This window comes from Protopterus annectens, chromosome 3.part0 (assembly GCF_019279795.1).
Source record: "Protopterus annectens isolate FY-2018-M chromosome 3.part0, PAN1.0, whole genome shotgun sequence".
Taxonomy (NCBI): Eukaryota; Metazoa; Chordata; order Ceratodontiformes; family Protopteridae; genus Protopterus; species Protopterus annectens.
Window position 1 is genome coordinate 1,518,569,062 of NC_056731.1, and position 24,923 is coordinate 1,518,593,984.

The window sequence follows — 24,923 nt, forward strand, 5'->3', positions numbered from 1 at the left end:
TCCCTTTGCACAGCCTGGTTAGTGATGCATCACTGTGTCTCACTATGGAGTCAACTGTGACTATGATATTGGATTGTATGGAGGTTTGCCTTAAGAGCTTTTGAAGTTAGTATGACTCTTAAACGCATGTTTCATTATGGGTGCTGTTTGTGGATTAGGTAGGTTGATTTTAAGAGCCTCACCATATATAGGTCCATGTGTTTGGTCTGAGCTATGTGTGATTACTTTAGTGTGGTGTTGTGTGGTACTGACAACCTGCATATTATTTGTCATGGCTTACTGTAAGAGCTTGGCCTCCAACAGCATTACATAACTACATCTCTCATGCACTGTATCAATTTGTTTAAGTAGTAAGTGGATGTCAGCAGATATGAGATAATTGCTACATTGTTTCAGGATGTCCATTTCAGCCAAGCTAGCTACAGAGATGGCTGGAAAGTGCAAATCCATGGTCCTAGGTGCTTACTAATGTGGGCTGAAGTGGGAGTAGTGCCTATGAATACTTATAACCTAACACTACCTTCTTTCTAGGATGTTGGGGGGAGCTTACCACTGTCTGCTCTTGGCAGACAATCTCAGCAAGATTAAAGCTGTGCTGAACAAACATATAAATGAAATGCACTGGACTTTGAAGTCCTCATCCCTAGAGTGGTAATACCACTTCCTTCCTTCAACATCACAACTTACAGTTCTAGAAGGAAGTCATAAGACATACCAGCTCTGGGACATCCTACTGTAATTTTGAGACTTATAAGTGTTGGCTACTCATGGTTCACTTCAGAGTCCAATCTGACTTGGCAGCACTGGATGGATGAAACTAAGTTCTAAAATTCCCAAAAGGTGAAAAAAATAAATAAAAAAAATAAAAAGATTTAAAAAGAATAGCAAGAAAATCACTGTTCTCCTTTTAGATTTTCTTTTTAGGGGGCAAGCCCCCTTGCACACCCCACTACTTACATATACTAACTCTATGACTGGGGTACCTCACGGAAAGGGGGAATACTCTAAGATATAGCAGTCTTAAACTTGGCATGCAAACCTTAAACTTTAGCACATTTTGTCTTGCTGTTCCAGGACTCGAACTTATGAGTCATGGACATTCAAATGGTTAACCCACCTCAGAGTTACACAATCCGTTTGAAAATCTTAGCCCCCTTCTTTGTCTCTTCAACTTCCTCCATACTACAACATTTTACCAAGGACAGCCATATGTAAGTCTACAGCTCTGCCTTGCAATTATTAAAATGTTAGAATTTACGCACACATAAGCCACACACATTTTGTCCTGTTCTTTGCCATTTTCAGCCCTTGGCCAACACTCTCTATAAACAACCTGCACTTTACAAATACGATAAGCAAACATTTATTTTACATTCTGCAAGTCATGACTTTATTATCATGTGCATTCTCTCAGTGAAAAGTAAGTCAGACGATACAGAAGCACCTTACTTAACAGAGGAGGGTCTACAATATGCAGTAACTAGACCCTAAATTTTTTAACAAATGCTGAGATACAGCTCTACATCTTGTATGCAGATATTTATAGGAAAGAAATATCTTACGTGTAAGCTAACTTTTTGCCCCTGAGGCATACTTTTGGAGTACAGGAACAACAGATCAAGAGCCACATTTATTAAGACCTGTGAAATGGATATACTCTACCTATCAAAGAAATCATACCAGTTGATTCCTACACATTGGCACTGCATAAAGCTGTACATGTTTCAGTCTATCAACCCGTACTGCAAATAACTACAGAGAGAACTTGTGCATTAGTAAGCATCATAACCTAAATGTTTGACAAGCAACATATACAGTGCTGAGCAGTACAGATGTAACAAGCATTACCCCTAACTCAACGATGTTGATGCCCTGAAGTGTAGTTTTCTTCCAGTCAATGGTTATCTAAATCTTTATTATAAATAATGCATTATCCCATTGTCAGACAATTTATTTCTTGCCTTTCTACCTGCAAGGCACCAAAATATCCAAGCAATTTGCAGTTTCTGGAAGGATTCAAAAGAGCAACTCATACGACTCTAAATATGCTTCCATTGGTGGCTATTCACTGTCACTACACAAACATTTTGGCAAATATGACAGTTTAGCAAAGGGAATACAGGTATGAGCAATTAATGACATTCATACTGTGGTCAGGGGTTTGATTCCTTTAATCGCCACTTGCAAACTATATCACTTTGAAGACATTATTTAACATGAAAATGTTGCAGATTCACTAGTGAAAAGACACACTTTTGCCAAGTGGGCTTAAACAGTTAACAAATGGATCATAAAATGCTCAGCCAGTCAGCAGTTTGACAAAGAGAAGAGATGTCTCACTCAGAATGTAGCTGGGAAACTGCAAAGGTGAAGCCAGTATCTGACAACTGAGAGAAAACAACACTAAGAACATTCTAAACAATAAGATTAAGGCAATTAATTGGTGGGGAAAGTACAATTTTTGCTAGGAATTCACCACAAATGCACATGTTCAAGAAGCTTCACTGCTGCAGTCCCCACATTAAGGATATTAGGCATGCAGGTAGCCTGTGGCAGGCCCAACGTCTAGAGCCTTACCCTCTCCCAGGGCTTCAGCCAATGCTCTCCATCCAAGGTGTAAGGAAGATGGTGGTATAAAGGCTGTATTGGCCAGTGCAATCTTCAGATCTTGCTTGCTCCCACAATAATCAGGAAAAAGACCATGGTGCCAGGGCCACAGTGGACTAAAGGAACAATCTCAAATTATTTAGGTACTGCCATCCTACTGGACCAAACAGTACAGGCCAAATGCTTCAGGTCCACCTGAAAGGAACCCTGATCTCTCATTTCAGGTAGTAGACAGACAAATGAAGGATGGGGACCTAGAGTATGGAAGTGAGGGGAAGTCATCTAACAGGAAACAGGGAGCCACAAAAGCCCATAGGAAAATAAGAAAAAAGTGGAAGGATACCTAGACTGCAACAGGGAGCCTACGCAACATCTACATTTACAGCGAGTTCTAAACACAAGTGTACTATGTCACTGCACTCTTCACTGCTGCACTCTTCATTTGGGAAGATTCCAAAAACACAGTGTTTTGGGGACAAGGGTAAAGGATACTTGGATATGAGGCTATGCAAGTCAGCAAAAGTAAACCCATGGACAACCTCTGGAGTAAGAGCTATGTTCTAATGCGTGGAGAAAGTGTGCACAGATAATCAAGTAGTTGTTTCATGGACAGCCAGAGTAGTAACTCCCGTAAGAACAGCTGTGGTGGCAGCAGTGGCTCTAGTGCAGCGTGCCCGGTTCTGGTCCAAGACAGGCGTGTTATGGTTTGAACAAAGAAAAAAAAAAAACACAGTAAGCCAGACATTTTGAAAAAGTTTGTTTGGTATCAGGTCTTTCTAACACACAATTTAGATTAGATCCTGCAATGGAGCAATCTTTTTTCTTGATGGTCAGTGGTAATAGCCCTCCTTTAAAAAATTAATTAGCTGAAGGTTTGGAGTGCGCAGAGGGTGACAAAGGGACACAGGACAAAACAGCAGAAGCACACACCTGATTTGAAAAGGTCTGGCACATACTTCAGGACTATAGACTCTTTAGCTTCCTTTGGGTCAAAGTCCCTGAATTGGTAAAGTCGAGAAGAACTACTTCCATTTAGCCAGACTGGTGGATGTTAACAGTATATTTTTCATGGAGTTTGGATGATAATTCAACCAATAATGAGAAGAAAATTGTGTTCTAAGTGGTTTAGAAGGCAAAATGTATTTTGTGGATGATTTAATTTGGTAAAATGGAAGGAAAGGTTGACAAGATCCTGCAGCATTTTGAGATGTCTAAAAGGTTCATGATGACACTGCAAATCATAAAAAAGGAGCAGCAAATGTTATGTTGTATGCAGCAAAATGTTTGTAGTATGGAAAGTGTTGTAAAGTGTCAATGAAAGAGTTCCATGCTTGCAATGACATTCTGCAAGAGAAAACAAGATCTGATATTGTTAATCCTCGTTCATTCCTTACGTATAGGTATTGGTTCCGACCTCGGAACCGAGCCGGCCATTTTCCAAGCTCGCGTCAGCTTCAAACTCTCGAGCTAAACTCTTACCCACAATCCCCCTCTCCCTGTTACCCCAGATTTTGTTTGCCGCATTGCCATTCGATCACGTCAATCTGCTTCTCTTGAGCTAAGTACAGTTGTTTGTTGTTTAAAAAACATTTATATTACTTTTCTGTCAGAAACGTTTCTATTTCATTGTCTCTTACCCTATCGCATCTAGCGATCATACTTTATTCAGGTTTTTCTTCTCTTTTCTCTACCTTTTTACCGCGAGGTATTTTCCCCTTACCATCATTGGTAATCCTTCCCTTTTTCTCATACCTTCAGGTATTCTTTTGTACAATTGCTGGTACCCTTTTCTGCTTTCTATTTTAACTATTATGGCAGATAAGAAAGGTAGTCCGGGGTTTAAACGGTGTTCTGATTGTGGACACAAACTACCTACTTCTGATGCACACTCTTTGTGAGTTTATTGTTTGGGGGTGTCCCACTTGTCTGTTGACCCGCCCTGTACTATTTTGTGAGAACTTTTCAAATAGAACCTTGTTGGAAAAGAAAAACAAGCTGTTACTGAAGGGACTTCTTAAATCTCCCTTTTCAGAGGCTATTTCTGGGTTGGAGGCCTCAACCCCTCCTAGAGCCCATAAGAAAATCTTGGATGTTCCTACCAAGGCTAAATCTTTGCCTTCGTCCCCGGCTGGGGACTCCCGCCAACCAAAAAGTACAGTTTTGTACCTACCATAAATGTAGATGTTCAAGTGTTCACCCTGCTGCAGTCATCACACTTGGGTTATCCTGCCATCAGGTGGTCCCACAGTCGGCCCGAATTCCAAAGTCTTGGTCCGGCGTCAGTTGCTGTCGCTTCTTCCCGGACGTCAGTGTGCCAGGGGTATATAAGAGGCATCCAACGCCATTTTCTTCAGTTTTTCTTGCCCCAGATGTCAGGTGCCCCCAAAAGGTAGGCAAAATATATATATATATATATATATATATATATATATATATATATATATATGTACATATGGCTATATAAAAATAAAACAAAACCCTTAGGTACAAGCAAATACACCACAGAGGTAGAATAGGATAAAGTGGTAGAGATAAGTTCAGCTAGTTCAGAGGGGATGGAGGGAGGGTAACCTGGACTAACATCTACATTTATGGTAGGTACAAAACTGTACTATGTTCATCGTGTTACCCTGCTGCAGTCATCACACTTTGGTTGAATCCCAAAGCTAAGGAGGGGAGGTGGAGTCAAACAGGGTTAGAAGAAGCTAGTAGGCCCTGCAAAACTGCAGTGGCAAAACCAGCTCTAGTCTTAGAGTAAAGAGGTAAGTGATAGTGGTTGGTGAAGGTGGGCACTGAACTCCAAGTAGCAGCTTCCAGAATATCCTTGGTTGGCACTCCCCTGAGAAAGGCTGCTGATGTAGCTGTAGCTCTGGTGGAGTGGGAGCTAATGTTACCAGGTACTGGTTTCCCATGATGTGTGTAGCAGAAACGTATGCAATGTCCTATCCATTTAGAAATGGTCTTTTTTGAGATAGCTTTTCCTTGTGATCCTGTAGCATAGGCTACAAAGAGCTGTTCAGTTTTTCTGAAAGCCTTAGTTTTATCCAAGTAGTAACGTAATTGCCTGTGAATGTCCAAAGAGTGCAGGAGTCTTTCTCCTTTGTTCTTGGGATTTGGGAAGAAGGTGGGCAAGTGAATGGTTTGGTTTAAGGCCACACCGGATACCACCTTTGGCATAAAGGAAGGATTAGTTCATACAGAAACTCTGTCTTGATGAAAAATGAGTAAAGGTTCCACTGCCATTAGTGCCTGTAGCTCTGAGAGTCTTCTAGCTGAGGTTATTGCTAGAAGTAGGGCAGTTTTCCATGAAAGAAATTTTAAATCAGTTGAAAAAGCTGGCTCAAAGGGTGGCAGTGTAAGCTTTTCCAGGACAAAGTTGAGATCCCAAGTAGGTGTTGGAGCTCTCCTTGGTGGTCTTAGGTTCTTAGCCCCTCTGAGGTACTGTCTTAGGAGTGGATGTGAAAATAAAGGAGGATCCGTGCTATAATGAGCTGAAATTGCTGAGGCATGGATCTTAATAGATGAAAAGGAAAGTCCTTTGTGTAACATCTCAGTTAAATATTGTAGAATCTGAGGAATGTTCGGCTCCAGGGGATTTAGGCCTTTAGCCTGGTTCCAGCCGCAAAATCTTTTCCATTTGTCTGAATAGGCTTTTCTGGTGCTGGGCCTCCTGGCCTCCAGAATGACATCCATAACAGCTTTGGATAAAGGTGTTGGCTAGTTGTTTAGGTAATTTGCCATGCAGCCAGGTTTAAAGTCTTGACCTGGCTGTGTAGAATCAGATTGTCTCGCTGGGTGAGCAGGTGAGGAATTTGTGGCAAAATCCATAGTGGGCCCTGGGCCATGTTCCTTAAAATTGGATACCAATGTTGGCATGGCCAGTCTGGTGCAACGAGAATCATTTGTGGCCTCTCTAATCTGACTTTCAGCAGTACCTTTGCTAGAAGAGGCAGTGGAGGGAAGGCATACACTGTTAATGTTTTCCAACTGAATGAGAGAGCGTCCACTTTCCAAGCTAGTGGATGGAAGGTCCTTGTGCAAAATGTTTGAAGTTGGTGGTTGTGGGGGCTTGCAAACAAATCTATGTCTGTGCGCCCCCATCTTTGAGCTATCATTGCAAATACTTGTGGATCTAGTTTCCATTCATGTGGATCCATGATGTTTCTGCTTAGGTCGTCTGCCAATGTGTTTTTCTTTCCTGGCAGGAATTGTGCTTGTAATTGAACCTGGTAAGACAGTGCAGTGTTCCACAAGGTCATTGCTTGCCTGCATAGAGGGTAGGAATGTGTGCCCCTTTGCTTGTTTATGTACCACATAACTGTGGTGTTGTCTGTCCTTATTAGTAGTTGTCCTGGGTGTAGAAGGTCCTTGAAAGTTGTTAGGGCATTCTGCACTGCTAGCATGTCTTTCTGATTGATATGCAGGTGTCTCTGATCTGTAGTCCATTTGCCCTGAATGCACTGTCCTGCCATGTGTGCTCCCCAGCCATAGTCCGATGCATCCATTGTCATAGTTTGCCTGGCTGTGGGTAAGGTGAAAGGCTGACCCTTGTTGAGGTGACATGCCTGTGCCCACCATAGAAACTCCTGTTGAAGGCAGGGAATGAGTGGAATCATTGTTTCCAAGCTGTGGCTGTGCTGAATCCATACACTTTTCAGGTACCATTGTAATTTCCTCATATGCAGTTTTGCAAATGGTATTAGTAGTATGCAAGATGCCATGAAGCCTAAGGCCTGCAGAATTTTTCTTGCAGGGAGTTGGGTCTTTGTTGCCATTATTTTGAAATATTGAATCAGCTGTCGTTGTTTGTCTGGCATGAGATAAGCCATCTGGGCCGTTGTATTCAAGCTGGCACCCAGGAATATTATGTTTTGTGAGGGCACTAGTTTTGATTTCTTTTCGTTTACTGTGTACCCTAGGCAACTTAGAAGGTGTTTGACAAATGCCAGATGTTGTAAAAGAATGCCCTTGCTTTCTGCTTGAATAAGACAGTTGTCCAGGTATGGGTATATTTGAATTCCTCTTTGTCTGCAGTATGCAATTACTGGTGCCAGGCATTTTATGAAGACCCTGCGCGCAGTAGATAAGCCAAAGGGCAGTGCAGTGAATTGATAATGTGTTGAACCTGCAATGAAGCGGAGGTATCTTCTGCAATTTTGTCTGACAGGGACATGCAGGTATGCCTCCTTGAGGTCCAAAGTGACTAGCCAAGCATTCTTGCCCAGCATGGGAAGAAGCTGCTGTAGTGTTAGCATCTTGAATTTTGGCACTTGCAGGTAGGTGTTCGGATTTGAAAGATCCAGAATGGGTCTCCATGCTTTGTCCTTTCTTGGAACTAGGAAGAGTCTTGAGTAAAATCCTTGTCCTTGCTCCTGTGTAGGTACCTGTTGAATGGCTCTCATGTTCATGAGGGCTGTAATTTGTTTTTGTGCCTCTGCCCATTGATTTTGTGGCAGGTTTGGCATTCCTTTGATCCTTGGTAAGGTATGAAAGTAGAATCTGTATCCTTGAGAGACAATGTTTAGAACCCATTTGTCTTTTGTGATGATGTGCCAGTTGTCTGCAAAAAATGCTAGTTTTCCTCCCAAGGGTGTTGCCAGGAGAGATTTGCTTGGTAGTTTGAGGATAGAGTCATTGTGTCTGCCTTCTGCTAGCTTGGGGCCTGTCTTCTCCTCCTTTCTGGGTAGCAGAACCCCATTGGCGAGGTTTGTAAGGGCCCTGTGACTGACCTCTGCCCCTAGGGCGTCTGTATTTGCCCCTCTGTGATCTGTCTGAAGCTGGAAAGGACCAATTTTTTGTTGGCCAATTTCTGCTGAAGCGAGGGGGTTGTACCTGCAAGAAATCCTTGACTGTTTGCATAGATTTAGCCTTATCCTCCATTTTCTTTAAAACCTCTTCTGCTTTGACACCAAATAATACATCTTGTTGTAAAGGTGCATCTAACAATTTTGCTTTAACATGGTCAGGGAGGGTTTGTTCTTTTAACCAAGCATGTCTACGAATGACAGAGCCAGTAACAGCTGCTCTACAGGATGCTTCCAATGAATCAAATCCGCATTGTAAAGTATGCTTGCCCACCTGTTCAGCTGCATGCAACAGATCCTGCATTTCCTTGAATTCAGGCTGTTCTGAAAGTGTGCTCATTTTTTGTTTTAACTGAGACATCAGGAATTGATGATATTTCAACCTGTGAAACTTTCAATTTAATGCTCTCATAGCCAGAGTTGCAGAGGTGTATATTTTCTTTCCCCATCTAGCTAGGGGCTCTGGAATCTCTTTCAGAGGGCACAGGATTTTTAGCCATAGAAGCTTTTTCTCCCTTAGGACCCTGGGATATGGTTTCTGGGTCAGCTATAGGGCTTTTATAAAGGAATTTGTGTGAGTCAGCTACTCTGTAGTATCTGTCTGGTTTGGCTGGAGCAGGAGGTAGAGAGTCTGGATTTAAACTAGACTCCAAGTAGACATTATCCACAATATCTAAAACAGGAGGGATAGCAAGAGGTCTGTGCTGGGGTAATAAAAGGAACACTCGGAACCTTTTCTTAGAATCTGAGTAATCCTGGCCTTCCCAGTGGAAATGTTCCCTCATGGTATGTAATGTTTCCCCAAAGGAGTAGTCTTCAGGGGGAGATGCTGAGGGAATAGAGTCTCTAGCATTAGAATCCTCATAAGGTGGAAAAGTGTAATCCTGTTCCTCAAAAGAGTCTGAGGAGAGAGAAACCTGGTCAGAGGATGCATAATCCTCCTCTTGTCTTGGTCTTTTATCAGGAGGGGGATGGGAACCCCTGATAAGGGTAATTAAATCTTCAGCCATCTTAAGCATCTGTTTCTTAGGCATGGGGCCTTGACCTGTAGACTGATGAACAGTTTTCTTAGGCTTTAAAGGAGTTTTAAGCTTAGCATAAGATTTAATGGTGAGTGCAGTCGGTCTGAAGACACCTTCTGCAACCGAAGGTGTTTCCTCTGCACCGGTGTCTAATTCTGCTCCGATGTCGGTAGATGGCTGCGTCGGCCTAGTAGACTCCGCTTGAGAGTCAGCAGCTGTCTGGGGTTCCAGCTCTGCGGTCATCGGTGGCTGTGTAGGCGCCTCACTGAAAACCGGAGAACCGGTGACAGGCGCAGCTGAGGCCTCGGGGTCTGGCTTATTCCTAGGCTGCCTGTCCTTATCCTTGCGTTTTTTATGAATTGCGGTCATCGGTTGCTCCGGCGGCATGATATAATTAAATTTCCTACCAAAATAATGCCGTGCGAAGTCAAAACGGCATTTGATAGTGCGTTTATTAAACCTAGCGCAAAACCAACAACCTGTGACATCGTGGTCTGGGCCTATGCAAGGAATACAATAGGAATGGAAGTCCTTATGAGGTATTTGCTTCCCATAAGAAATGCAATTGTTAACTTTTTCTGACATTGGACTGAGGCAAGAAAATGTTCCCCAACGGGGAGTCGGCTGACCGGCACTTGCGAACTGCTTCTGTTTCAGGCACCGCGCGGCAAGAAAGACTGGAGAAAATGGCGTCGGATGCCTCTTATATACTCCTGGCACACTGACGTCAGGGAAGAAGCAACAGCAACCGACACCGGACCAAGACTTTGGAATTCGGGCCGACTGCGGGACTGCCTGATGGCAGGATAACCCAAGTGTGATGACTGCAGCAGGGTAACATGATGAACATCCTAAAAAGGCTAAAGTTTCGGCTCTGGAGCTCAGTCAGCCTCAGTGCTTTTGGTACTTAGAACTTTGGCACCGAGGCCTTCAGCTCCATTAGTGATCTCGGCTCCGTCTTCTCCTGCAGCCTTCACTATATCGGCACCGAGGGGCTCCTCAGTTCAGACTATTACCACTGCATCGGCACTGACTGTTCAGTCGGTGCAGACCTTGACCAAGTCGGCTCCGAGATCTTCCTCGGAACCGACGCCTTTATTGTTGACTCCAGTTTTGTTGGTTCCCTCTTTGGTAGTGACAACCACTTCGACACCGATCCCTGTGTCGGTGCAGACCATGACCTCGGCAACGATGACTTCTTTGGTGCAGACACCCGTAGTCCAGTCTCTCACAGCACCGTTGTTCTCGGTGCGGACTGGTGAGATGGGCACCGAGTTTGCCTCTTGTGTGGACAGGCCTGTTTCTCCCTCAGTCTCCGTGAGGTCCACTAGAAGCCTTTCCGAATACGATGTGTTGCGTCTTGTGGATCAGGTACTCTTGGCCAGAGGTATCCCACCCCCCCAAGGAACTATCCTTCCTTGGGAGGTGATTACCCGTCTCCAAAGACCCCTTCTTATTCTCCTCCTTCATTGCCTTTGAAGTCCATGGATATAGCACAGTCTTCCCCTTCTGCGGTTCCCTTTATGGATCTCACTAAGGAACCGCAGTTGCCTTCATGGCAGAAAAGTTTTGCTATGACCCAGGATGTCAGTTGTGACATGCATAGTTTGCTGCTCCACAGCCATCCAGGGACTCCGGGTCGGCAGGCTGAGCCAATTAGGGTGGGTGACCCCTGTCCTAGACATTCACTCCTCTTCAGGTGGGCCAGCCTTCCAACTGATGGAGAAGGCTTTCGCTGCTGCTGGCGATACTGGACTGTCCATCCCTCCGCCCTCCTCTGGTATACTGGTTTCACAAGTTGCACTGAGCAGACACCAGGTGCAAGGGCCTCAGGATATATTCCCACAGGAAACCCCTTTTCCGCTGTGTTCCCCAGCTTCTCCCACTGAGGAAGTCCACTGGTAAAGTTTGTGTAAGAGGAAGCACATGGACTCCACAGAAGAGTCCCTCACTGAAGACATAGATTTTGATGAGAGGGAAGGATCCCCTCGGTCACCCTCTGAGTATCCTTTGGTGATATCCTCAAAATCCTGAAACAGAGAGGTGACTGGCAGTCCTCTAATCCAACTTCTGAGGAATCTCTGTTCCTGCAGGCCTTTCGTGCCCAGCCCCCTACCTCCTGGGTTACTCCACCTGCCGATGAACTTGTCCGGCTTATCGTGCAGCATGCTTGGAAGGCTCCTGACACTGAAAAAGCTATTCCCTGGAGGCCAGATAAGATTTTGTCCCCTCCTGCTATGGATCTCCATTGGTCAAAAGGTCTTCTTGTGGATGCTTTGGTGGTGGCGGCCGCAACAAAAAAAGATCTCGCAGAAGAAGAAAGCCAGACTGTCCATCCGCCTAACAAAGAGTCCCGGGCCCTGGACAGGATAGGGAAGTGCACCTTTGCATCAGCGACCTTTGCTATCAGGTCCCTGAATTATATGGCACACTTTAACAGACTTCAAAGGGATTTGATTTCTGAGCTCTCTGAAACCTTGGCTGGTGCCATATCTGATGAGGTCCGTGACAAAGAGAACTCTCAGCTGGCCACCATTGAGTCAATATCCAACTCCTCAATGCGACTGTTATCTCATGCATCAGAAGGAGCAGCTAGAGCAGCGGGTTCAGCTGCAGTCTTGAGACGACATGCCTGGATCCGCTTGTGCAATTTCATGGAACCCTTTAAGGCTTCCTTTCTTAATGCTCCCATTGAGGCCTCCTCATTGTTTGGACCCAAAGTTAAAAGCACACTGGCCAGATGTGAACAGGACGGTAAGAGCCTTTCAGCCATAGGTGTCTGTTATTCTTCCCCTCAACATGCTTTCTCCCAAAACCAAAAGAGTGGGAAGACATGGTTGAAGAAATCTCAGGGTCCTTTCCGTGACACACAGGCCGAGTTCTCCCCTAGAGGCAGAGGGGGAACTCACAGGGAAGATGCTCCTTTCAGGGCAGATGGGGTCCGCATAGCCAGGGATCCAGGGATTCTTTCCCTGGTCAATCCTACCAGTGCTCCTGAAGAGCGGCCCAACTCCTTTCCTCTGGAGGTGGTTGGAGGACGTTTCTCCTTATACCCTTCTGCCTGGCTAACCATCACCACCGATTCTTGGGTACAAAGGATTATAACCAGAGATTATTATATCCCCTTCAATCTTTGTCCTGTCCCTTCAAAAAACCTTCCCGACGTTCCACCCAGTCAAAGGGAAGAAGCAGCACTAGAGATAGAAAAGCTGCTAAGAAAGAGAGTCATCCAAATAGTCCCTCCAGACCAGATAGGATCCGGATTCTACTCAAAACTATTTTTGGTGCCAAAGAAAACCAGGGACTGGAGACCAATTTTGGATCTCAGTGTACTGAACAAGTTTGTGAGAGTACAAAAATTCCGGATGGTCACAATACAGTCTATCCTCCCGCTTTTGGAAAAAGATGAATGGATGTGCTCGATAGATCTTCAAGATGCGTACTACTACATAAAAGTGGACAGGCCACCAAGAAGATTTCTGCGCTTCTGTGCAGGAGCCAGTCACTACCAGTTCAGAGTACTACCCTTCGGACTCTCTACAGCCCCCAGAGTGTTCACAAAGTGCATGGCAGTTGTCACAGCTCACTTGTGACTTCAAGGATTCCAGGTGTTTCCATACCTAGACAACTGACTCACTTCCGCCCCACCAGACATCTATTGGAAGAAGCCCTGGCATACTCTCTCCTCACTGCACAAAGGCTAGGCATAACCATAAACTGGCAAAAATCCAACCTCACCCCATCTCAGTCGACAGAATTCATAGGGGTTATCTTGGACACAAATAAAGTACAGTTGTGTACACTTACCATAAATGTAGATGTTTGAGTGTATTCACTGTTGCAGTCATTACATTTGGGTAATCTTGCTAGCAGGTTGCCCTCAGTCGGCCTGAATTCCAAAGTCTTGGGTCCTGCATCGGTTGCTGTCAGGCATCAGGTCATCAGGGGTATAAAAGAAGCGGCAGACGCCATTTTCTTCAGTTTTTCTTGCCCCAGATGTCAGGTGCCCCCTGAAAGGGTAGGCAAAATTTATATATATATATATATATATATATATATATATATATATATATATATATATATAAATACATGTACCCATATAAACTTTATCTTCATCTACAAGCAAATACACCACATAGGTTGTATAAATCAGAGAAGGAAAGATAAGTTCCAGCAGGAAAAAGGGGGATGGCGGGAGGGTAACCTGGACTGCAACAGTGAATACACTCGAACATCTACATTTATGGTAAGTGTACACAACTGTACTATGTTCTTCATGTTTCACTGTTGCAGTCATTACACTTGGGTAGAGTCCCAAAGCTAAGGTTGGGAGGCTGGAGCTAAACAGCATTAGGAATGGCTATGAGTCCCTGCAGAAAGTACAGTTTTGTACCTACCATAAATGTAGATGTCCGAACTGGATAGCATCTGCAGTCATAACAACTGGGTTGTCCTGTCGTCAGGCAGCCCTTCAGTCGGCCGGATTCCAAAGTCCGGGTCCGGCTTCGGCTGATGTCGCACTTCACCCGACGTCATCTCTGTTGGTCTTCGGGTATAAAAGCATCAGCCGACGCCATTTTCCTCAGTGTTTCTTGCCCCAGATGCCAGTAGCCCTCTTGAAGGCTAAAATTTGGATAGATGCCAATGTTTCCAAAAGATAGAGGTAAACACAAAAATAAGCATGTATGTACATATATACAAACAAATACACCATAAAAGACTCCCCCCCACCAGCTAGCTATTAGGAGGGTAAACACCCTAGGAGTACCACAGAGGGAAGGAGGGAGGGTAATCCTGACTGCAGATGCTATCCAGTTCGGACATCTACATTTATGGTAGGTACAAAACTGTACTATGTCCTTCATGGATGCATCTGCAGTCATAACAACTGGGTAGAATACCATAGCCAACTAGGGGAGGAGGATAAAAGTAGATTATGGTGTGTTTAGGATCCCTTGCAGTACCGCAGTGGCAAACCCTGCTCGGGATCTGGAATATAGAGGCAAATTATAATGCTTGGCAAATGTATGCACGGAGGTCCAAGTAGCCGCCTCAATAATGTCTTTGGTTGCCACTCCTCGTAAGAAGGCAGTGGTAGTGGCTGTTGCCCTTGTAGAATGAGGTCTTATGTTCTGTGGAATTGGTTTTCCATGGAAGGAGTAACAGAATCGTATGCAATTTCCTATCCATTTGGAGATTGTCTGTTTGGAAATAGCTTTTCCTTCCCTTCCTGTTGCATAGGCTACAAAAAGTTGGTCAGTCTTTCTGCTATTTTTTGTTCTGTCCAAGTAGTAGCGTAGCTGTTTATGTACATCCAAGGTATGCAGTATTCTTTCCCCTCTGTTTTGTGGGTTGGGAAAGAAGGTAGGTAGGTGGATTGCCTGGTTTAAAGACACTCTGGATACCACCTTAGGCATAAATGTAGGATTAGTCCTCATGGACACTCTATCTTGGTGGAAGATTAGGAAGGGTTGCACTGCCATTAAGGCCTGTAGTTCTGAAACCCTCCTTGCTGAAGTAATTGCCAGTAGGAAAGCAGTTTTCCATGACAGGTGTTGTAGGTCTGCTGTTGCTGCTGGTTCAAAGGGTGATAGTGTCAACTTTTCTAGCACAAAGTTTAAGTCCCAAGCTGGTAATGGTGGTTTCCTTGGAGGTTTTACATTCTTGATTCCTCTGAGGAACTGCCTGAGCAAAGGGTGCGAAAAAACAGGTGGATCAAAGCTGTATTCTGCTGAAATAGCTGATGCATGTATCTTGATGGAGGAGTAGGACAGGCCTGAATGAAGAAGTTCGCCAGATACTCCAGAATGTTAGGCATATCTATGTTTGACACATCTTTTCCTCTTTCCGTACTCCAAATGACAAACCTTTTCCATTTTCCAGCATAGTTCCTTCTAGTTGAAGGTCTGCGTGCTTCAAGAATAATGTCTTTAACTCTTTGGGAAAGTTCTGGATTAGCTGCTGCTATGTGATGTTCCATGCAGTCAGTTGCAACGTTTTAGGTTTGGATGTATGATGCTGTAGTTGTTCTGAGTTAACATCAAAGGCATCAGGGTATTGGCCACATATTGTTCCGAGACATGCTCCTCAGCAGTGGGTACCAGTGTTGTCTTGGCCAGTTTGGAGCTATCAGGATTATCCTTGGACGTTCTTCCTTGATTTTTAGTAGTACTTTGTGTATCAAGGGAAGAGGTGGGAATGCATATGCTGTTAGGCCTTTCCAGCTGAAGGAGAGCGAATCCACTTTCCATGCTAGTGGGTAGAATGTCCTTGTGCAGAACTTTTTGAGCTGGTGATTGAGAGGTGATGCGAATAGATCTATCTGAGGCATTCCCCATTTCTTTGAGATGGTCTTGAAGATGTCCGGGTGCAGCTTCCATTCGTGGGCATCCGATGTGGTTCTGCTTAACATGTCTGCTAGAGTATTTTCTTTTCCCGGTACAAATATTGCCTGTAACTGGATGTTGTAGCTGAGTGCCAGGGTCCACAGCTCCAAAGTCATTCTGCATAGGGGTATGAATGAGTGCCTCCCTGTTTGTTGATGTACCACATGACTGTGGTGTTGTCTGTCCTTATCATCAACTGGCCCTCTTGGAGAAATGGTTTGAACTTTTGGATTGCCAGTTTTACTGCCAGCATTTCTTTTAGGTTGATGTGCAGGTGAAGTTGATCCTGTGTCCACAATCCTTGCACGCATTTGTCCAGCATGTGGGCCCCCCATCCTAGGTCTGAAGCATCTGTTGTGATGGTCTGGCTTGCTTGACATCTGCGAAAGGGTAGGCCTGGGTTTGACTGACATGCCTGAGCCCACCATAGGAACTCCTGCTTTAAGCATGGAATTAGTGGGATTTCTGTTTCTAGGCTGTGTCTGTGTTGGGACCATAAATTCTTTAGGTACCACTGTAGTTTTCTCATATGTAGTCTGGCAAATGGGACCAAGATTATGCATGATGCCATGAAGCCCAAGGCCTGCAGTACTTTTCTTGCTGTTAACTTGTTCAGTTTTGTTAGTGCCAAGAAGTAAAGAGGAGTTCTTTTGTTTTTCTGTAGTCAGGAATGCCATTTGTTTTACTGTGTCCAATTCGCCCAAGAATGTCCTTGTTTGGGATGGTATCAGCCTTGACTTTTGTAAATTGACTGTGTATCCCAGTGCTTGTAGCAAGTAAATGACCCTTTGTAAATCTGTTGTCAGCTTGCTTTTGTTGTCCCTTGTAGCAGGCAGTCGTCCAGGTATGGGTAAATTTGAATTCCCTGTAGTCTGCAATGGGAGATTACTGATGCCAGGCATTTTGTGAATACTCTGGGCAGTAGATAAGCCAAAGGGCAATGCTGAGAATTGATAGTGCTCTGATCCTGCAAGAAATCTGAGGTATCTTCTGCAGATTGGTCGAATGGGGCGTGCAGGTATGCCTCCTTGAGATCTAGAGTTACCAGCCAAGACTCCTTGCCCAGCATGGGAAGAAGTTGCTGTAGGGTCAGCATTTTGAATTTTGGGACAATGATGTATGTATTTAAGGTGGACAGGTCGAGAATTGGTCTCCAACTTTTTCCTTTCTTGGAACTAGGAATAGTCTGGAGTAGAACCCTTTCCTTGCTCTGCTGTTGGCACTCTTTCCACAGCTCTCATGTTTGCTAACTCCATTATCTGTTGTAGTGCCTCTGTTTTTGATTTGGAGGTAGATTTGGCATTCCTCTTTGACTGGTAAAGTGTGGAAGTGAAACCGGTAACCTTGATCTATGGTTTGTAAAATCCACTTGTCTTTTGTTATGTAGTGCCAGTTCTTTGAAAATAAGGTTAACTTTCCGCCTAGAGGAGCTGCTATTTGTTCCCTGGTAGGCGGATTTAGGGTTAAGTCACTGTGGTTGTGCTGATGTAGTGGCAGTGGTTGTGTCTGTGCCTCTGTTGTTACCTTGCCACTGTCGTCCTCTGTAGGCACCTCCTCTGGATTGGTTTCTGCCTCTGGAACGTCTATTCCTGCCCCTTTGAAATTTTGTGGAGTCAGGAAAGGACCAATTTTTGGCAGGCCAGTTCCTGCTAAACCTTGGGGGTTGAACCTGCAAGAAATCTTTAGCCGTTTGAACAGATTTTGCCTTTTCTTCCATTTTCTTCATAACCTGCTGGGCAGGTGTACCAAACAAACTTGTCTTATCCATAGGAGCATCTAGCAACTTAGCTTTAACATGATCCGTAAAGCTTGCTCCTTTAGCCATGCATGCCTTCTTATCACTGTGCCAGTCATGGCTGATATAAATGAAGCCTCCAGTGCATCATAGCCACATTTTAAGGAATGGTTGCTAACCTGTTGTATGTTATTTACCATTTCTAATACATATTTCTTATCAAGAGATTCATCAGTGGTTAGTTTTTAGTTAACTGATCAAGCATAAACTCTTGGTATTGTATCATGTGAAACTGACAGTTTAAAGCTCTAGCTGAGAGAGTAGCTGAAGTGTAGACCTTTTACCCCATCTGTCTAATGACCTTGCTTCCCTTTCAGAAGGAATAGGGTTTTTAGCTATGGTCGGCTACTGCCTTGGGACCCTGGGATATAGTTTTGGGGTCTGCAAGTGGGGCCTTGTAAAGGTGGTGATGAGTATCTGGCACCCTGTAAAATCTGTCTGGTTTGGCAGGGGCTGGGGTAAGGAATCTGGCGAGCAGACATCATTGAAAGCATCATCCACCACAGAGAGAACAGGAGGTATAGCTAAGGGCCTGTGCTGTGGGAGGTGCAGAAAGGTCCTAAGTCTTTTCTGGAGTCTGAAAATCCTGTTGCTGCCATTGGAACTGCTCTCATGGCATGTAAGGTTTCCCCAAAGGAGAATTCTTCTGGTGGAGAAGCAGCTGGAATGGATTCTTCAGCATCAGAATCTTCAAAATTGGAGAAAGGAGCCTCTGGCTGGTCAGTTATGTCTGATTCGTCAGCAGAATCATCAGAGGACACTGGCTCAGGGGCTCTGCCCTAGGTCTCTTCTCTGGGGCTGAGAGGCCCTGTCTGGGTGAGACTGAGATCCTCTAATTAATGAAATTAAATCTTCTGCCAAAGTAAGCATTTGAGAACTAGAAGAGGGCCTGGTTGTGGGGGTTTAACAGGCACTGTCTTAGTAGTCTTGGCTGCTTTAGCCCTGGCGAAGGCCTTAATGGACATGGCTGCTGGAGGCCTAGCAGCACCACGCTGGGGTAGAGACATCCAAGGGAATGGTGTCTGATAAGTCAGTGGCAACCACCGTAGTGGATAAAATTTCTGAGGCCGATTCAAGAGTGGTAGCAGGGGCCTCAGTTGTAGAGATAGGTTCAGCTGTACTTTGATCAGTTTTCTCGGTTTCGCCGAAACCGAGACACTCGCGTTTGCTTAACCATGGTTTCGGCGAAACCGCGGACCGAAGTGTCGGTCTTTATCTTTGCGTTTTGGCAGATTGGGTAGTCGGAGGATCCGGCGGCATAATGTACGCAAAATCAGAACCGAAAAACTGTTCTGCAAACTCCGACCGCCGCCTAAGCGTTCGTCGGTTGAAAGAAGCACAGGCCGAACAGGCTGCTACGTCGTGGGCTGGGCCTAAACAAGGCAGACAATAAGAGTGGAAATCTTTATGAGGTATTTGTTTCCCACAGGTTAAACAATTATTAACTTTTTCTGACATCGGCTGAGGCAAGAAAGAGTCCCCAACGGGAGTATTCGGTAGAAGTAATCTCTGGATCCGACCGACCGGCACTTGCGAACAGCTTCTGCTTCGGGAGCCATGCGGCAAGAAAGACTGAGGAAAATGGCGTCGGCTGATGCTTTTATACCCGAAGACCAACAGAGATGACGTCGGGTGAAGTGCAACATCAGCCGAAGCCGGACCCGGACTTTGGAATCCGGCCGACTGAAGGGCTGCCTGACGACAGGACAACCCAGTTGTTATGACTGCAGATGCATCCATGAAGGACATCTGCAGTGACAAAGCCTGCTCTGGATTTAGAGTAAAGTGGCAGAGGATAATGCTTTGTAAAGGTGTGCACTGAACTCCAAGTAGCAGCCTCTAAAATGTCTTTGTTTGGTACTCCCCTGAGAAAGGCTGCTGAAGTGGCTGCAGCTCTGGTTGAATGTGGCCTAATGCCCTTAGCAACTGGTTTGCCATGGTGAGAATAGCAGAAACGAATGCAGTGGCCTATCCACTTTGAAATAGTTTGCTTTGAGATAGCCTTTCCTTGTGATCCTGCAGCATATGTCACTAGTAATTGCTGTGTCTTCCTGAAAACTTTTGTTCTGTCCAAGTTGAATCTAAGCTGTCTGTGTATGTCCAATGAATGCAGAATTCTCTCCCCCTTGTTCTGTGGGTGTGGATAAAAAGTTGGCAGATGAATAGTTTGGTTAAGAGCCACACTGGACACCATCTTAGGCATAAATGTTGGGTTTGTCCTCAAGAGAAACCCTGTCTGGATAAAACATGATAAAAGGTTCCACAGCCATGAGTGCCTGTAGCTCTGAAACTCATCTTGCAGAAGTTATTGCTAGGAGCAGAGCTGTTTTCCAAGATAAAAACTTTATGTCAGCAGTAGCAGCTGGCTTAAAAGGAGGCAGGGTGAGTTTTTCCAAGACATAGTTGAGGTCCCATGCAGGTATTGGTGATCTCCTTGGAGGCCTTAAATTTTTGGCTCCTCTGAGGTACTGCTTTAACAAAGGATGAGAAAAGACTGGTGGCTCTGTATTGTAATGAGCTAAAATGGCAGAGGCATAGATTTTAATGGATGAAAAAGATAGGCCTATGTCCAGCATCTCGGTTAAGTATTGCAAAATCTGAGGAATATGTGGTACAGCTGTATGAGTTCCATGTGCCTGATTCCAAGCACAGAATCTCTTCCATTTTCCAGCATAAGATCTTCTAGTACTAGGCCTTCTGGCTTCCAAAATGAAATCCATCACAGCTTTAGTGAGATGTGTGTTTTGTATAATTACATTATCCGCCATGCTGCCAGGTTTAAAGTCTTGAGTTGGCTGTGCAGGATCTGATTGTTTTGCTGGGATAGTAGATGGGATGTTTGAGGTAAGGTCCAAGCTGGGCATTGAGACAACTTCCTTAGGACTGGATACCAGTACTGGAGGGGCCAGTCTGGGGCAATCAGTATCATCTTTGGCTTCTCCTGTCTGACCATTAGGAGTACCTTGGGGAGGAGAGGTAGTGGAGGAAAGGAATATACAGACAGGTTTTTCCAGCTGAAAGATAGGGCGTTCACTTTCCATGCTTGTCTGTGATAAGTCCTTGTGCAGAATATTTTTAGTTGGTAGTTGTGAGAGGAGGCAAATAGATCTATGTCCGGGCATCCCCATTTCCTTGTTATCATGCTGAAGACTTGTGGATCCAGCTGCCACTCATGGGGATCCATGAGGTTTCTGCTTAGTTCGTCTGCCGGAGTATTTTCCTTTCCTGGCAGGAATTGTGCTTGCAGATGTACTTGGTAAGTCAATGCTGTGTCCCACAAAGTCATGGCTAGTCTGCAAAGGGGGTAAGAATATGTGCCCCCTGCTTGTTTATATACCACATAACCGAGGTGTTGTCTGTGTTTATCAGTAGTTGTCCTGGATGTAGTAGGTTCTTGAAGGCTGTCAGGGCATTTTGAACAGCTAGCATCTCTTTTTGATTGATATGTAGATGCATTTGGTTTGAGGAACATGTGCCCTGAATGTATCTTCCTGTCATGTGCGCCCCCCAGGCATAATCTGATGCATCTGTTGTTAGTGTCTGTCAGAGTGGGGGTAATGTGAATGGCTATCCCTTGTTCTGGTGACAAGCCTTCGCCCACCATCGAAACTCCTGTTGCCGGCAGGGAATGAGAGTAATCATTGTTTCCAGGCCGTGGCAGTGTAGAGTTCAACCACTTTTTAGGTACCATTGAAGTTTCCTCATATGCAGTCTTGCATATGGAATTAGTAGGATGCAGGATGCCATGAAGCCCAAAGCCTGCAGAACTTTTCTTGCAGATAACTGGGCCTTTGTTGCCAATATTTTTAAACAGGTAGTCAGTTGCCTTTGTTTGTCTGGCATGAGATAAGCCATCTGGGCAGTTGTATTTAAGCTTGCACCCAGGAATATTATCTCTTGAGAGGGTACTAGTTTTGATTTCTTTTCATTGACTGTGTACCCTAGGCATGTTAGAAGTCTTTTCACAAACGCCAGATGCTGTAGAAGAATGTCCTCGTTCTCTTCTTGAATTAGACAGTCATCCAAGTAAGGATATATTTGTATTCCTCTTTGTCTGCAGAATGCAATTACTGGTGCCAGGCACTTTGTAAAGACCCTGGGCACAGTAGATAAGCCAAAGGGCAGTGCAGAGAATTGGTAATGCATTGAGCCAGCCTTGAATCTGAGGTATCTTCTGCATGACTGTCTGAGACATGCAGGTATGCCTCCTTGAGGTCCAAAGTAACTAGCCAAGCCTTCTTGCCCAGCATGGGTAGAAGTTGCTGTAGTGTTAACATTTTGAATTTTGGAACATCCAGGAAAGTATTTAGGATTGACAAGTCCAGTATTGGTCTCCAAGCTTTGTCCTTTCTGGGTACTAGGAAAAGTCTTGAGTAAAATCCTTGTCCCTGTTCTTGCTGTGGTACTCTTTGAATAGCTCCCATGTCCATGAGAGCAGCAATTTGTTTTTGTACCTCTGCCCATTGGTTTTGTGGCAGGTCCGGCATACCTTTTGATTTTGGAAGGATGTGAAAGTGGAACCTGTAACCTTGAGAAACAATATTCAGTACCCATTTGTCCTGGGTGATTATATGCCAATTTTTTGAGAAAAGTGCTAGCTTTTCCCTTAGGGGTGCTGCCAAAAGCTAAGTGCTTGGCATCTGTAGAGGGAAGTCATTGGGACCGTTTCCTATAAGGTTGTGATTTGTCTTCTCCTCCTTTGGGGGCTGAAGCACCCCATTGTTTAGGTTTGTAGGAGCCTTGGGACTGAGATCTGTCTCTTGGGCATCTGTATCTGCCTCTTTGTGGCCTGTCTGACACCGGAAAGGACCAATTTTTAGAAGGCCAGTTTCTGCTAAATCTAGGTGGCTGAACCTGTAAGAAATCCTTTACTGTCTGCATTGATTTTGCATTATCCTCCATTTTCTTTAACACCTCTTCTGCCTTAACACCAAACAAAGTATCATGCTGTAGTGGAGCATCCAATAATTTTACTTTAACATGTTCAGGTAATCTTTGTTCTTTCAACCAAGCATGCCTTCGAATGACAGAGCCTGTAACTGCAGCTCTACAAGAAGCCTCTAATGAATCAAAACCACATTGTAGAGTATGTTTTCCCACTTGTTCAGCTGCATGCAATAAATCCTGCATTTCCTTACTGTCAGGACTTTCTGAGTTTGTAACCATTTTCTGTTTTAACATGGACATGAGGTACTGTTGATATTTAAGCATGTGAAACTGGCAATTTAAAGCCCTTACAGCTAAAGTAGCAGAAGTGTAAACTTTTTTCCCCCCATCTATCCAGAGCTCTGGAATCCCTATCCGAGGGGACAGGATTTTTAGCAGTGGAAGCCTTAACCCCTTTAGGACCCTGAGAAATTGTTTCTGGGTCTGCAGCAGGGTTTTTGTAAAGAAATTTAGGAGAGTCTGGGACCCTGTAGTACCTGTCTGGCTTGACTGGTGCAGGGGGTAAAGAATCAGAAGACAGACTGGATTCAGAGAAAACATCATCAACAATATCAAGCACAGGGGGAATAGCCAGGAGCCTGTGCTGAGGCAATAAAAGAAAGTTTCTGAGCCTTTTCTTGGATTCTGAGTAATCCTGGCTCTCCCAATGGAAATTCTCCCTCATGGTGTGTAGGGTTTCCCCAAATGAATAATCCTCAGGCAGAGAGGCTGAAGGTATAGACTCTTCTGCATCAGAGTCCTCATAGGGAGGGAGAGAATATCCCTGATCAGAAGAGGAATCAAAGGAAATAGAAACCTGGTCAGAGGAATCATAGTCAGGGTCTTGCCTAGGCCTTTTGTCAGGAGGGGGATGGGAACCCCTGATTAAAGTAATTAGGTCTTCGGCCATTTTAAGCATCTGTTTCTTTGGCATGGATGACTGTTCAGAAGAATGCTGTACTTGTTTCCTTGTCTTTAAAGGTGTTTTTGACTTTGCCTTGGTTGCTGTAGTGGACTTAATAGTAAGCTGTGAAGGTCTGAAAACACCCTCAGAAGCCGATGCCTGCTCAGCGGCTCGGGACCCATCTGAGGGAATAGTTTCCGCAGGCCCAATACCTTGAGTTTCTACAGGCCTCGGTGTCTCCACATGGCTGTCAGATCCAGCCTGTGGCTCTGAAAGTAGCGGGTGTCAGGGGCTGCGAAAGCACCTCACTGAGAACCGGCGAACCGGCGACTGGCCTAGAAGAGGCTTCGTCGTCGGTTTTGGACCTCGGATACCTGTCCTTTTCTTTGTCTTCGCGTTTTTTATAAATTCCGGTCATCGGTTGTTCCAACGGCATTATGTAGTTAAGCCTTCGGACAAAATAATGTAAAGCAAAATCAAACCGACGTTTAATAGTGCGTTTGTTGAATCTAACACAAAACCGACAACTAGTAATGTCGTGGTCAGGGCCTAGGCAAGGAATACAGTAAGAGTGAAAGTCCTTATGAGGTATTTGCTTCCCACAAGAAAAACAATTATTAACTTTTACTGACATTGGTCTGGAGCAAGAAAAAGTTTCCCCAACGGGGTACTTAGCTTTATTGAAGACTTCGGTTCTGAAACTCAATTTTGAAAATCTCAGGAGTCGGCTGACCGGCACTCGCAAACTGCTTTTGCTTCGGGCACCGCGCAGCAAGAAAGACTGAAGAAAATGGCGTCGGTTGCATCTTTTATACCCCTGGTGCACTGACGTCAGGGAAGAGGCGACAGCAACCGACGCCGGACCTAGACTTTGGAACTTGGGCCGACTGCGGGTAGCCTGCCAGCAGGATAACCCAAGTGTAATGACTGCAACAGTGAAAAGTACAGTTTTGTACCTACCATAAATGTAGATGTTCGAGTGCTAATACAGCTGCAGTCATAACAGATGGGTTCTCCTGCCGTCAGGCGGGTCCTCGGTCAGCCGAATTCCAAAGTCTAGGTCCGGCGTCGGTTGTCATCGCTTCTTCCCTGACGTCAGTGCAACAGGGGTATAAAAGAACCAGCCGACGCCATTTTCTTCAGTTTTTCTTGCCCCAGATGTCAGGTGCCCCCAGAAAGAAGGCAATACATAAAATTATGTAATAATGCAATGCAATATAATCAAAGACCAGTAGTTGCAAGCAAATACACCATAAAAGAAGACCCCTAGAGGGGAAGGAGGGAGGGAAACCTGGACTGCAGCTGTATTAGCACTTGAACATCTACATTTATGGTAGGTACAAAAAGTACAGTTTTGTACCTACCATAAATGTAGATGTTCGAAGATCCACATTGCTGCAGTCATAACCTGTGGGTAGTCCGCTGTCCTCGGTCGGCCCGAATACCAAAGTGTTAGGCTGGCGTCGGTCATGGTCGCTC

The 24,923-nt window shown here is 44.8% G+C and overlaps 1 protein-coding gene across 1 annotated transcript in view; it reads right to left on the bottom strand.

The window, feature by feature from the left end:
• Positions 1 to 24,923, bottom strand: part of PLAG1 (PLAG1 zinc finger) — a 384,433-nt gene that overhangs the window by 242,044 nt on the left and 117,466 nt on the right. The window lies entirely within an intron of this gene.